Below are 16288 nucleotides of genomic sequence, written 5' to 3'. Positions count from 1 at the left end.
GAAGTGGTAATGAGGTCATGTATGGGTTTTGCCACTGGATGTCAATGGTATGTATATTCATGTATATGTGTGTTGCACAGCTATAGTCAAGTAAAGGTTATTGTTTTTTCTGTGACCTGCACACTAATTAGAGCTGCTCTGCACTTCTGCCTGTCTCTGTCCTCCTTTCTTCTTGCACTCTCTTCTCCACCACTCACAGAGGTTGTTACATACACCCTGTAGGAAGTTGCCACACGGGGAGAGAAAGTGTACACCCACACTAATTAGTTCTCATCTGTTTCTCAGAGGAGCAAGACACACAGATCAGGCATCCCTGCTGAGTTAGCCAGAGACCTGGCTTTGGCAGGTTCCCAGTCTGGGACGGACCAGCTGTAAAGGACAGGCGCTCACGGAAGACACAGAGACCTTTCTTTCTAAAGCAACACTTCTACCTATAAGTCAGAGATCACCCCAACCCACGCCATGAACATCTCAGAGAGCAAAGCAGCCAAGAGCCTATGTACTCGCAGCGCAGGTAAAACCAGATGACTTTGGACACCTTGTTCAACTCAGGTAACAAGGTCTGGGGCTTGTGTCACCCTGGTAGGATGGGTAACTCGACACTGCAGGGCTATAGCAACAAAGGTCGGAACACTGGCACAAGTAGTCTTCTTCTTTCAAGTATTCTTCTTCTTCTTGTAAAGTTCTGGCAGAGCACAGTACTACATTGGGTTGGGATTCTCACGACCTACTCCTCTCCACTACTCTGAACTCTCTTTACTCTTCTTAGCACGCAACCAAGTCAGCAGTGTTACTCTACGCTCTGCCTCATCAGCTCTCAGTACATATCCAGTGAATTCAAGTCTGTTTCAGTCAAGTATTATTCACCTGTCTCAGAGAAGATTTATAAGTAATAGAAAAGTTTATTTATTCTATTGGGACTCAGTGATTATTATATCAGCACCCACACACCAGCCACACCGTCCTTGAGTCATCTCCCCTTTCTGTGGGTGGGGGTACCGACAGTCCGGGTGGGTCATAACTCCACCCAAGGGACCCCTCACAACCCGGCAGGTCACCAACCATTGGGCAAAGGGTGGAGCCAGACACTAAAAAGCAGGTGGGCTCCCATACCTGCATGCTGAGTCAGCACTGGCATCACGACAATCTACCACCTGGCTGAGCTATACTCCACCGACCAACCACCACCGTACTGGAGTCACACAGGACCATCCAGCTAGTGACTGGTCACAGCTGCAACACCACACGGCAGCCCACCACAAACTCTTACAGAGCTGTAGCCCCATCTCCTCCTCAGCCCATAACTCATTGCTGCAGACGCCATAGTCTCTGTGGTCTCGTAAGATCCTCAGTATAAACAGGACACAAACAATAACCATCAATTACAGGAAGTGTAAACCTGGCAGAAGTGCCGTCACAATGTGTTAGTTTTTGTACATACGGGATGTTGTATCGGTGGGTGGGGTTCTTTATTATTATATTAGATTATACAATGTAACATGGCCGGTCACCAGGGTCATAGAATGATCGTTTAAAGAGGAATCTCCAGCTGGGGGCGCTCTGATGGTAAGGGAACTACAACTCTCAGCATGCCCAGCAGTTGGACACTTGTGGATGAGTATGTCCCTGCTAGTATTTAGCACCAGGAATATGAACAAGACTGATGCTGGTCATCTGTATCATGTGATTGCTATTATTGTAGTTATATTCTTGTATATAGGAGCAGTATTATAGTAGTTATATTCTTGTATATAGGAGCAGTATTATAGTAGTTATATTCCTGTATATAGGAGCAGTATTAAAGTAGTTATATTCTTGTATATAGGAGTAGTATTATAGTAGTTATATTCTTGTATATAGGAGCAGTATTATAGTAGTTATAGTCTTGTATATAGAAGCACTAGTATAGTAGTTATATTCTTGTATATAGGAGCAGTATTATAGTAGTTATATTCCTGTATATAGGAGCAGTATTATAGTAGTTATATTCCTGTATATAGGAGCAGTATTATAGTAGTTATATTCCTGTATATAGGAGCAGTATTATAGTAGTTATATTCTTGTATATAGGAGGCAGTATTATAGTATTACAGTAATGTTTTTGTATGTAGAGAATATTATTCACATTACAGGGCACAGCTCCATTTGCTTGCACACCACGTACAATATTCTATGAATTCTTGTGTTTGTCATTAATATCAGTTTATTCTTTTTTTACATCAGGACATTGCAGCTATAAACCTGACTGTGTTCACATTTTGTCGGCGTCTCGCTCTGCAGCCGTAAATCCTGCGGTTTATTGGTTGGTGTATTTGTACTTCTGTAATGTATGGCTCCATGCCTTCCCTTCAGTTCTGACAACCACCCCGCGTGTTCATCTATACAGGCCCATAAGATATACAGTGTTTGTGTGGACACTATGGGGCCTGTTTGACTTTACATGTAATAATATTTAGCATTGTCCCGGTTGCCTGGTAACACTCATATAACATCAGACGTCGGAGCTGTCGGAGGAATCGCCAGTAATCATGCGCTGAAATTGCCAAATATTATTTTGAAATTGGATCTTTGCACCGAGGTCACTTCCTGCGTAAATAAACACGGCGAGAAGAATGAGGAGGAATAATCCGGCTCCGAGGAGACCGCCAGATGAAGTTTTCTATTAACCCATTAACACCCACATACCACCTTTGTATAGGGGTCAGAGAGGTGCAATATACAAGTGTATGGGTATAGCGGACCTGTAGATATAGCTATCTGTCTTAGATAGCAGATGGAACAGCTTTGGTGCAGACAAGTTTTCTTGCTTGTAGAAGGTTTTTACCTGGAACTAACTAGACCTAAGCCTTACCACACCACGTATAAGGGCTTATGCCCGAAACATGTCAGTCTTTGGACAATGAAGTGTTGGTTTTAACCTCAATAAAGCATTACAAGGACATGGATTTTGGAGCTGGACACTCTTCTTTTCGTAAGCCCTATCATAGGGACCAGTAACTGGAGTAGATCTTGCCACTTCCCTGGTTAAGCGAGGACTGACTAAAATGATCCGACCCAATGAGGAGAGAAAGTTGGTGTAAATTTTGCAGTGATTGGTTCTAACCTGGAAAAGGTATACTCGTCCCTTGGATCACACTTCTAGTAGAAGAAGAAAGGTCATGTGACCAAACTTCCGTGTATCTTTGACATGTGACCTAATGAAAGTGGCAATACAAAGCAGAGAAATTCCTTGGCTGTCCTTTGTACTTCAGTGTATACAGCACTAGTAGTGTGACAAGCAAAATGACAGTATACACAATTTAATGCACAACACCCAAACACAGATTCAAACACTTTGAAAGATGCCTCAGCCAAACGACAACTCTATAGTTTTATAGATGGTATTTAGGTACTAGGACACTGCGCTGGTGATTCTCCTAGATACAGGTGTAATGTCCCAGCCTTATGACTTCAGTTCAGAGTCTCTTGTGGCCGAGGCCCAAACTCCTCTTTGAGTCCAGTGCTGCTAACTGTGCTTTTTCCAGCTGTCTCTTACCATATTCCTGACTTTCTCAAGTTTGGTGGTTTTTGTGACCGTATTCTCAGCTGTGCTCTCCTTGCTGACCCTCAGGTATATATCTCTCGGTCTTCAGCAGCACTTTCTCATCCACACGTCTTGGACTCATCATGCTGAATGGCGTGCCTGTGGGAAGTAGACTCCACGCTATCCTACATGCGTTCTCAGCTTTTTTGATGTTGACTTTGACCATTACTTGGTCACTGCAGCCACGGCAGCTACCACTCCTGCCCCCAAGCAGCACTTAACTTGGTCATTGGCCCACCATGGAGGAGGATGACTCCCTCTCCTCTTACATCCTTCTATTTGGCCTTCCTTGTCTATCTGCACATATGTGGGCAGGGGCAGTATCATTCCTGTATCACCCCCTGCAGCCAGTGTCCGCTCTGTAGGCGGCCTCTTCACTCCAGCAGGGGGACGCCTGCCTACCACGTGGGTTGTGCCGCATTAGGTAGCTCGGCACCCATCTGATGCTTTTATCTGCCCCCTCCTTCTTCTAAGTAACTGATGTAGAAGCCGTATCACCAATCATCTCTGTCACTTTCCTTATCTCAGTCTAGTGGTGGTCGGCACATAACCACTTGTGTCCTCCAGGGGCAGACATTATTGAATAATCATTGTGACATTGAATCCGGGGGAAGGGGGGCTAAGGCAGTCAGTGGCAGCACTATATATCAGTATATTTTATAGCGCCATATATATCAATATTTTTCATAGCGCTATATATCAATATATTTTACAACATTGAGATTAACCGCGGTAAAAATAATACATACATAATGTGGCAACATATTCCACAATCTCAGCTTTCCCAGACTCCTCTATGGCTCAGCTGTCCAATAGGTCAGGAATATAGTGTTATATACAGTATACAGTATAGTATTATGTACAAGGCAGGTTGATCCCTTTAAGAAGCTTGGGTGACTCCTATGATGGATATAATAGGGTGGGGGGTATTACTTGTCACGCAGCTTCTCAGATACTGATAAACTAAGGAATAGCAGTTTACCTTCTTGACAGGGAAATAATCTTCCCAATATTGGAGGGGAGACCTCACCGATCACTTATGTCTCTTCTCCAGTCTAGAAGAATGATTCCTCAATCGCCTCCAGAGCCGCCATCAATCTAAAGAGATGTCCTGAGTTAATATAAAAGCCGGAGATTAACAACGAACAGCCGTCCACTGCCATAAAATATCGGTGGTCACAGAATGATCAATAACAGACATGATGGAAATGACTGAGAGGATTGTCCGCATTTAGTGAGTCTATTACGGGAAGAAGAAACCTTAACCTATTCACTGCCAAGCTCAGATACTGACAGAAATCCCTCCATCCGTGGTCATGATACAGAGCATCAGACCCTCTACTTTCTTGACCATTGACATGGATGGAGTAGCGGCTTGATGAAATTCTAGCTGACAGTGGTCACCACTAGGGGGAGCTCACTGCATAGTATTTTATTATTGAGGTTAATCCTCAGGATCTACCAATCTGATGTGTATAGATGTTTTCTGACTCCCCTCACCTCACCTGACAGCAGATGTCTGGCAAATTCTGTAAAGGGTAGCTGTGGCCATACGGGGTCATCATGGCGGTCTGGGCTGGAAGAACCAATGGAAAATTAATGACACCAATCAAAAAAGATGTAACTGTTCTGTAATCACAGAGCTGGTATCGAAGAATCAAAGAAGACAGTTTCCGTATCCTCTGGATGTAACTGTACTGTAATCATATAGCTGGTATTGAAGAATCAAAGAAGACGGCTCCTGTAGTCTCTGGATGTAACTGTACTGTAATCACAGAGCTGGTATCAAAGAATCAAAGACGGCTCCTGTAGTCTTTGCACGTAACTGTACTGTAATCACAGAGCTGGTATCAAAGAATCAAAGAAGACAGCTCCTATATTCTTGGATGTAACTGTACTGTAATCATAGAGCAGGTTTTAAAGAATTAAAGAAGACGGCACCTGTAGTCTCTAGCTGTAACTGTACTGTAACCACAGAGCTGGTATAGAAGAAACAAAGAAGACGGCTCCTGTAGTCTCTGGATGTAACTGTACTGTAACAACAGAGCTGGTATCGAAGAATCAAAGAAGACAGCTCCTGTAGTCTCTAGATGTAACTGTACTGTAATCACAGAGCTGGTATCGAAGAATCAAAGAAGACGGCTCCTGTAGTCTCTGGATGTAACTGTACTGTAATCACAAAGCTGGTATTGAAGAATCAAAGAAGACGGCTCCTGTAGTCTCTGGATGTAAAAGTACTGTAACCACAGAGCTGGTATCAAAGAATGAAAGAAGACGGCACCTGTAGTCTCTAGCTGTAACCGTACTGTAACCACAGAGCTGGTATAAAAGAATTAAAGAACACGGCTCCTGTAGTCTCTTGATGTAACTGTACTGTAATCACAGAGCTGGTATCGAAAAATCAAAGAAGACAGTTCCTGTAGTCTCTGGATGTAACTGTACTGTAACAACAGAGCTGGTATCGAAGAATCAAAGAAGACAGCTCCTGTAGTCTCTTGATGTAACTGTACTGTAATCACTCATACAGTATGTAGAGTGTGTGTAGAGCTGGTATCTATTACTACATGGTTGTTGTGTGGTGGTAATTTTTTACCGCCATAATGTGGCGGTATTATTTGGTAACAGCATGGTGGTATTATTTCAATACTATGTATATATGGCTGTTTATAGCGCCCCACCCCCCTCACACACTGTATGTAATAGGACACACTGCTATATTCCCGTCCCACCACTTATCTAGGGCTCTCCTGCAGCCACACGGTTAAGAAGAAAAACAAGTAAACCCCCACACAGATCTCCTTGGGATATAGATGATTATATGATATCATTCGCACGTTATCTTCCTAGTTACTAAGTTACGACACTTCACAGATCTTTTTATATCAACAAGTTAGGATAGCTGGAGGAGCGTCCTCCATCGTCTTCTCGTTCTTCAGAGACATCTGCCAAGACTGAACTTTAATAAGTATTTTGATATTGATTTGAGGTCAGCAAACCTAATGGTCACAGGAGTGATGAGCGGACAGGCAATCCAAGAAGAAGCCATGTTCCCCTAATTTGATCTGTTTTGGCCAATTATCGGGCAGTGTAATAACACCTTAAGAGCTGTATGAATAAGGCAACTGTTGCTCCATTCAAAGTCTATGGCACTGGCAATAAAATCCAAGCAGTGAGGTGGCCAGGGGACCAGTAGCCACCAGTCTGACGATGGATGGGCATTCCAGTCAATGGCCACCAGATCTGCTCTTCAGGGGAGGAGTTACAATTTATTGGACATCACCATGCAGCATCGGATGTGATGGAGTATGACAATATGTAATTTAGGATGAGTAGACGATAAGCTAAGGCCATACCTGGAGCCCCAACAGGACAGCACAGGTCATTGGAGGAGGGTAGAACAAGATAGAGTAACAGCGGTAATGTGTGTGCTCTTGGGGGCTGTGGATTAGGACCATTGATGGACCACTTAGGGCCCTATTCCACTGGACGATTAACGTTTGCATAATCGTTAACGATTAACGACCGCTATTGCGAAAGACCTGAAAACGTTCACTCATTTCCATGGAACGATAATCGTTACTTATGATCATAATTGCAATCGTTTTTTCTTCGCTATTTATTCGCTATTGCGTTCGTATCTAATGCGAAGGACCGAACGACATCTTATTCAATGCGAATGATTTGCGAACGTTTTGCGAACTAGCAACGATAAAAATAGGTCCAGGTCTTATAAAGCGATCAACGATTTCTCGTTCGGTCGTTAATCGTTAACTGCATTTCAACCGAACAATTATTGTATAGATTCGAACGATTTAACCATAATCTGAACGATAATCGTCCAGTGGAATAGGGCCCTTAGAAGAGGGGGAATATCCTGGCGAAGAGTCTCCACTTTGGACATTCCCTTTTTGTTATAAGAGTCTTTGAACAATAAATCAGTGATCAGCTGAGCAAAAATTGGCAGTAAAGGTTCAATTTCTCTGCAGCGCCACCACAGCAGAAAAGAAGTATTACACGTTTCTCAATATAAAAAAATTGTAATATACAGATATAGATAGAGATGAGGTAGTGGCCCCGAGGAGTGGAGTGCCCGTGTAGTGCTCCAGACTAAAGATAATTGGGGAAGGATATGTACATCGCTCTCTAGAAGGTTTCAAAGGGTTTCTATATAAAGTAATGCACAAAGATCAAAAATCAGATTTCACAAAAATGGTAAATTATAGTAAATTACAGTAAATTGTATCCAGTTGTGCAGAGACGGGAAATTATCTCACACTCTACACAATAGGATTTATCTCACAGACACATGTAATGGAATTCAGGATAAGAGACAGATGAGATAAAGAACCCTTCACGTATAGTAAATGACTGGATGGTCCTCCACCGTATGGCAGATAGGCCAGTAATGTACCGTATGTATCATCTCTGGACACAGTGCACATTTATCTGAAAGGGTCAGTTAAAGGGAATGTGTCACCTAGATTTTCTTTTACTGATTAGAGTCAAACACTAAAACCTTTTCTTTTATTCTAATCTGTTTCTATTTTCTGACTGTAATTTTTTTTATTTCACTTTTATCACATTGTTATGAGGGCAATCATCTTGCCTGGGCTGTTCTTAACAGCATTTAGTAACATGCTTTACAGCAAGCCTCACGGACATAGACAACAATAGACAGATTCTGTCCCCTTGAGATGAAAATAAAACATAACTGAGTGCGCTCTGTGACCTGTGAAGAGGTCATTCCATAGGGAGCTGCTATTGTCTCCTTCATCTACTGGTGTCACATGACTCTGCAATGCTGTACGGATCACTTTACAGCAGCCTCCTCTTATCACTACAGACACGACAGGAAGTCTCAGCTTTAGCACCAGTGGTGAGAATGAAAACTCCAAGATATCAGGATTATTTTATAATATAGATAGAGAAATGGAAAATGTCGTTGGCTGCCCTGACTAGCGGTGCTAAGGGCCGCCAGCTTGGGGAAGGGTGCGGGGAGTTACACAGGTGTAAAGGGTAAATTTAGCAGTTTTCATACCTTATTTTATAGCATACGTCATGGTTCTTGTTCCAGTTTAAAGTTGGGGGGGGGCAGGGGGAGGTGCGGGAGTTAGGGCCCTATTCCACAGTAACGATAATCGGCCAGATCGGGCCCCTTTGGCCCGAATCGGCCGATTATCGTTCGGTGAAATAGAGAGAACGATCAGCCGATGATCGTGGCATCGGCTGATCGTTCATTTAGGGCCAGACCTAAAATCATCGTTCCCCCACCGCGGATCGCTACGGTTGAATAGCGGTGCGCAGCGGGCGACCGACGATTTGACAAGCAGCAGCATCATCATACATTACCTGTCCAGGCTTCTTCTCCGCGCTGTCTTCATCCCCGGGTCCCACGCGCTCTATCTTCAGAATGGCCGGTCAGCTGACGGAGCGCTCAGCCAATCACAGGCCGGGACCGCCTGTGATTGGCTGAGTGTGGCCTGTCAGCTAACTGGCCATTCTGAAAATAGAGCGTGCGGGACCCGAGGATGAAGACAGCGCGGAGAAGAAGCCTGGACAGGTAATGTATGATAATGTACGATCATCGGGCCGTGGAATAGGCCCAGTAAACGAGTGGCAATCTAGCAGATCGCTGCTCGTTTACATCGTTGGTCGGGTCCTCCTTGGCCTGTGCAATAGGACCCTTACTGCCCAGACAATAGCTTTTTTCAACATGTTGATAGACGATCATCCGACATTGTGCATTGTCAGCTGACCATTGGTTTTTAATTCAACCTATTACACCAAGCCATTACTGGCTGTAACAAATGATAATCAGCCGATAATCGCTTAGTGTAATAGGGCCTTAATTCACCAGAGGTGCAACTACACCTGGGGGAACCTTTCATTCCACGCCAAGAGGGTCATCTTCTAGTCTTAAGTAAAGTGCTGCAGTGAATCAAGTCTAGCCAGGGGTTGGAGAAGCTTCTTTTTTGCCGAAGTGCCCCCCTGCTTTCGCTAAGTCCTGATCTGCCCCTACCAACTTTTATGTTTGTGCCAATTGCTCCTGAATGTGGATGTACTGCTGTACGTGTCTCATCACAGCAAGGTCAGATCTTTACCATGAGTACTGGTTGTTTCCTTATCTCCCAAAGTAACTGTATATCCGAAGTGTGTGCTGGGGTTGTGTGTGACAAGTGCATTGATGGTCTAGCACTGTATTCAACATGTATTTAGGTTCTTTATCTGATCTGTTTTTATCTATAGTTCCTTATCCTGAGATCATTTACTATAATTTATTATACTTTACTATGATCATGAGAACTAACTTTTAATCTTTGTGCATTACTTAAAAAAAGAAACCCTTTGGAGCAGTCTAGAGGGAGAGATATACATACAGACATTTAAGGTCCTCTAGAAAGAGACATCCTTGGTAGAAACCCCCACAACCCCCCCCCCCCCCCCCCCCCACACACACACACAGTGTTTAAAAAAAAAAATTCTAGGTTAGACTTCCCCTTTAAGAAGCAGCTTGGAGGTCTCTTGCAGTCAGTAAGCAGTTAAGCTGACAGAGCTTTGATGTATTCACTGACTGGTTACATTACGACTTATTCTGTGTTGTGGCCAATAAATACTTCTATACACGGAGCGCCCTGTGGGGTCATTGTGTTATTGTTAGACTGGAGAGGGCTGTGTGGGGTATTTACATTGCGGTGGGTTCTGCACACTATGTGCAAAGTTAGACACCATTATATAAACATCAGTGTGAAATGTAGTCATTTAGTGTAGTGACTCCCTTAAAAGAAAACTCCATGCTGTACCTAGTGTCGCTGCTTTGGCCATATGCAGCCATTGTCACTGACAAGTGACATATAGGAGACAGAGGATAGATGATAGAGGAATCGGAAACACTCTGGGGGAGATTTATCAAACATGATATAAAGTGAAACTGGCTCAGTTGCCCCTAGCAACCAATCAGATTCCACTTCTCATTCCTCACAGACTCTTTGGAAAATGAAAGGTGTAATCTGATTGGTTGCTAGGGGCAACTGAGCCAGTTTCACTTTACACCATGTTTGATAAATCTCTCCCTCTGTCTACATTCTAACATTAAAGTGTTCCTCTACCCAACTTTTACATTCTCATTAATGCCCCTTTCTTCTTTGATAACTGGTACACATGGTCTTAAAGGGAATTTCCCACAAAGTGTAACATTGCCTATATAATATAATAAATCATGAGATAGAGCTGCAGTCTGTGTTTTTAATTTTTTTTTATTAATAATATTTATTTACAGAGATATTTCCATTTTTTCAAATTTGTAGCAGCAGCCATTTTGCAAAAGTAACAACAGGAAGTTTTTGGTTATCTCCTTTGAAACAGCTGCCTAGAAACTGCCAGCATGGCCTTTCTGTAACAAAATGACTAGCTATGATCAGTTTCTGAGAAGCTAACCCAGAGGGGATAACCAATATGACTGCACTTCCTGTTGTCACTGTACAAAATGGTGGCAGCCACAGAAAGAAAAAAGTGACAATATCTCCTAAGTTAAACGAAAAACAATAGCCAGGCTTTGGGTATCGCTTCAATTTCAGATTTATTAGTCTATGAAAGTTTTATGTGTTGAGGGGAGATCCCCTTTAAATTAATTTCTCTTCTATTCATGTCACTCCAATCCCGGCCCATGGCCAATTATTATAACTTGGAAATCAATAAACATCACTTCAGTGACAGCCCGGCAGCCATGCAGAGCGTCAGGGGCGGACATCACGCTGCGCATCTCTCTACAGGAGTCAATTAGAAAATATTAATTTCAGCCGCTGTTCTCTTTGTGACTGGCAGAGACATCGGGCTGGATCTGTGAGTCAGAGATGAGACGAGAGATGGGTCCTTAACAACACTTCAAGGGACTCTTGAGGCATCAAACGTCTAACTATTGCAGAGTGGCAGGGAGTATGGCGGTAAACAAGAATCCCTGCACCTGTACGTACATTTTGTCATGTGTTACGCCATTGTTTAGTGTGCTACATAATATATGTACAGAACAAAGGACTCTTTGGGTGATGGAGCACAGAGAAAAAGAGGAGGAAGAAAGCCCGGCGCTGGAGTAGACATGAGGCGGATGTTTATTATTTTTTAATTTGGTGGGGACCTACTAGGGGCATCCTGGGGGGGGGGGGGAACACCTACTTGTACCTACTGGGGGCATCTATTTAACTGGGAGAGTTAATTACCTACCGGGGCATCTACACTTAATAGCAAGGGGGGGGGGTTACATACCTAATGTAATCTACCTAATGAGGTGATTACCTAACTAGAATTGGGTCATCTACATAATCGTAGCTTGCCGACCTATTTGGGGCATCTACCCAATTGGAGGAAGTTACCTGTTTACTGGGTCATCTAGATAATAGGCGGTGGTCCATCCACCAATTGGGAAAATTACCTGTCTACTGGAAGCTTCTCCCTTCCCGGTACTTGCCGGGCCTTGTGCCATGTAGCAGTCTGTGATCTGACAAGGGCAGGCACCTTCAGCTTAGAATGGCCACTGACCTACTTGAAGCTTCTACCTAATTGAGGACAGTGTATACTTATTGAGGGCCTCTACTTAATTTAGGGAGTATATACATATGGGTGGAGGGCGGGGGGTTCTACCTAATAGGGGATAACATCTACTGGGATTCTACCTAATGGCAGTGAATTATCTACCTACTGCGGAATTCTACCCAATTCCATTACTACAATGCCCTACGCAGCATGCTACCAACCCACATTATGTTAGACCTAGAGAGTAGACATGACAGAGAGATGGACGACTACTTAAGGAGTACTCAATCCAGTTAAGATCAGACTAAACTAATGAGGCCCTGCCTGTGCATTTTTGCTTGCTGTGCATTGAGATGGGAAAGAAACTCGTACTCAAGGGAATTCTACTGAAACGGACGATACCCGTAAGGATGTATGCAAGAGCACCACCATCAACGTGGAGGCCTATCTGTACTGTCTGTGACCAAAGGCCTGAAGGAAGACACTGGAGCCAGGGGGCCCATAAACAAGAACACATGTTCTCCAACCCTGGACAAAGAATAAAGCTACTAGACTAAACCCCCTCTTTCTCAGACTAAAGAAAAAACCTGTAAGAAGACATCTCACAGGTCTTAGTTCACCCTTTTATATCCTAAAGGAAGGAGAGAGGCCTGAGGTACCTTGGACACTGGTTCTCAGAGATAGGGCGATACTGGGAGCTTAGTGATAGGCAGGTGGCACAGTGATTTAGCATAAAACATGGTAAACTCTCACATATAAGACTTAGAATAGAACTAATAAAGTGCTCAATTACACATATACAGTAGCAGAGTTACAGGGACTGTGCATGGTACATTTTTTGTGCTGGGACCCAACCTATTTTCCGGCACACTCCACCATGCATGGGAGGCAACAATGAACAGTGATCAGATGAACCAGTAAATTCTGTTATGATTTAAACACAACAAACAAGAAGCCGAAAGAGAAGGCAAAAGGTCCCTTATGTAAGGTTACTTAGTAACAAAGAACCGGAAAAAGCAGAATACAATGAACCATTTACCGATTGTGAGGGTCGAGAGAACGAGGAGTCTGGATACCCTGACCCAAGGCAGTGCGACTTCATCAGAGACACTGGTACTGGAGACCCTGAACAAGCAGCGAGGACTGCTATACTATACAGCAGCCGCAGTCTATTTCAATAACACAAAAACATAACTTATAGCAGCCATAATCAAAGCAGAAAAAGCTAAATAATAAATATTAATAAAAAAAAACCTCATAAAAATAAAAAAACACATCTACAAGAATGATGCGACTGATTTCAGTTTCGCTCCTTTCGCTTGCACTTATTTTTAGTAATTTTCCACTTTTTCAGCCTCTTTTCTCATTTTCTCATCACATTTCGCGACGAGCTGTCAGCTTTAATTACCATTTAATATTTCTAATTATGTTTCTCCCTCCCCTGTGTGTTATCACTCGGGAGGCAGCGAGGGGAGTCTGGTTACATTTTTATTATTTTTTTTATCATTCTTGATGGCTTTTTGACTATTTTTGGTGTAGTTAGTTAAGACTCTTGATGTTGATGCTCTGACTCCTCTATACTAATACTTGTATACTCTTTGTACCCAGTGACTCCACCAGCAGAATAGTGAGTGCAGCTCTGGAGTATAATACAGGATGTAACTCAGGATCAGTACAGGATCAGTTATGTAATCTATGTACACAGGGATCCCACCAGCAGAATTGTGAGTGCAGCTCTGGAGTATAATTCAAGATATAACTCAGGATCAGTACAAGATCAGTAATGTAATGTATGTTACACAGTGACCCCACCAGCAGAATAGTGAGTGCAGCTCTGGGGTATAATACAGGATGTAACTCAGGAACAGTAATGTAATGTAAACACACAGTGACCCCACCAGCAGAATAGTAAGTGCAGCTCTGGGGTATAATACAGGATGTAACTCAGGATCAGTAATGTAATGTATGTACACAGTGACCCCACCAGCAGAATAGTGATTGCAGGTCTGGAGTATAATACAGGATGTAACTCAGGATCAATAATGTAATATATGTACACAGTGACCTCCCCAGCAGAATAGTGAGTGCAGCTCTGGTGTATAATACATGATATAACTCAGGATCAGTATGGAATCAGTAATGTAATGTATTTACACAGTGACCCCACCAGCATAATAGTGAGTGCAGCTCTGGAGTATAATACAGGATGTACCTCAGGATCAGTAATGTAACATATGTAAACAGTGACCCCACCAGCAGAATAGTGAGTGCAGCTCTGGGTTATAATACAGGATATAACTCAGGATCAGTACAGGATCATCAATGTAATGTTTGTACACAGTGACCCCACCAGCAGAATAGTGAGTGCAGCTCTGGAGTATAATACAGAGTCAGTACAGGATAGTACGGTTCTCTCTGCTGTCAGTAAATGATAACACAATGTTTCAGGTATTAAGGATAACTGGGTAATCTGCTTCTACAAGTCATTTCAGGACATCAGAGTAAATCCTTCTCTTTCGGGGAGCGATGATCTGACAGCTGAATAATCTCCTCTATATATAATTGACTGAAATTAACAAATAAACACCTTATAGTGTCCGTCTTTTCTGGATAGTAATAGTGATGTGATAAACCTCGTCTCTCTGGGCAGAGAAGAGAATTTCGCAGGGTCTGGGAGGACGGGGCTCATGGATATCTAGTAGGAATGAGTAAATAAGCGTCGTTCCCTGGGGACGGCAGAGAATGAGAACCGCCATCTCCAGGGCCGATCGAGTGACCGGAGTCGGCAGCGGGACATCGATTTGAGACGTCCCGTAATTTCTTAATCCGCTGAGCAGCCTGTCACTTCTCATTCTGTTTTATCAACATGTCCTTAATTGTCGGGATGATATCATCACCAGAAGATTTAACCCCGTGTGGGAAGCAAAAACAAAAACATCCCCCCCCTCATCTCAAGAAGGAGAAACTGCATCCAAGTAGCATCAAAGTATCATCCCCGAGGAGGCCTGAGTCATAGTACATAGAAATCAAGCTGGGCCCCTTTACACCATCAACTTTTTGGATGACGTCCTGACCTTACATGTGATCTGTCCAAAAATATTTAGACAAAAACAATGAAACAAAACTAGAAGTGTTACAAAGAGCGAACCGTGGAGAAAACGTTAAAGGGGTACTACGCTAAAATTAGCTGATGTCAGAAAGTTATATAGATTTGTAATTTACTTCTATTTAAAAATCTTACGTCTTCCCATATGTATAAGCTGCTGTATGTGCTGCAGGAAGTGGTGTATTCTTTCCAGTCTGACACATTGCTCTCTGCTGACACCTCTGTTCATGTCAGGAACTGTCCAGAGCAGCAGCCAATCCCGATAGAAAACCCTCTCCTGTTCTCCAGACTGGAAACAATACCACTTCCTGTAGGACATACAGCTGCTGATAAGTACTGGAGGTTTTGAGATTTGATAATAGAAGTAAATTCAGCAGTGAAGAAGAAACCAGAGAGTGGTTGGATGGAGATGTGGTTATGATCAGAAGATCGATCAGATACAACAGAGTCAGAGCTCAGGAGAGGAGTCATAACCGAGAAATACACAGAGGAACGGCAATCCAAAGGGCAAGACGGTAGACAAAGTCCAGGGAGGAGCGGGGTCAGCCTCAGCCAGTCAATAGAGCTATATAGCCATTTGTTTAATGTCAGAGTAAAGGTTAATGCAGAAGATTGGCGGTGATATGTTAAGACTTCAGGACCCGTAACATCCCCCCGGGGTCGGAGATGGCTCAGTGGTATAATTAGAGTAGGGAAGGGCTTAAAAGGAACCTGTTGTGTCCGAATAGATTGATATATACAGGATGAGTAGCACCTGCAAGTAATGTGCCATATTTAAGACAATATCCGGCGCATGGCCGCCATCTTCAAAGCCGCCATATTGGATCAAGGGCATATTATTCCAATGGGAAGGTGGTCATGTAGCATATCAAAGAAGACCAGAATGCGATTACCACAATCATATTCGCAACGTCTCTTGTGGTTTTAAGTCATCGACCAAAATAATTTGTAACAACCGAGAATGTTCCCTGTGGTGCACAGCTATTTAACGTGTTCAATGTGTTGTCCGTGGTGCTGAACACAGAACTGAAGCTCAACACAAAGGAAATTTCTGTGTTGATTATCAACTCTCC

This window comes from Dendropsophus ebraccatus, chromosome 2 (assembly GCF_027789765.1).
Source record: "Dendropsophus ebraccatus isolate aDenEbr1 chromosome 2, aDenEbr1.pat, whole genome shotgun sequence".
NCBI classification, from domain to species: domain Eukaryota; kingdom Metazoa; phylum Chordata; class Amphibia; order Anura; family Hylidae; genus Dendropsophus; species Dendropsophus ebraccatus.
Note: the sequence above shows the minus strand (reverse complement) of the source record.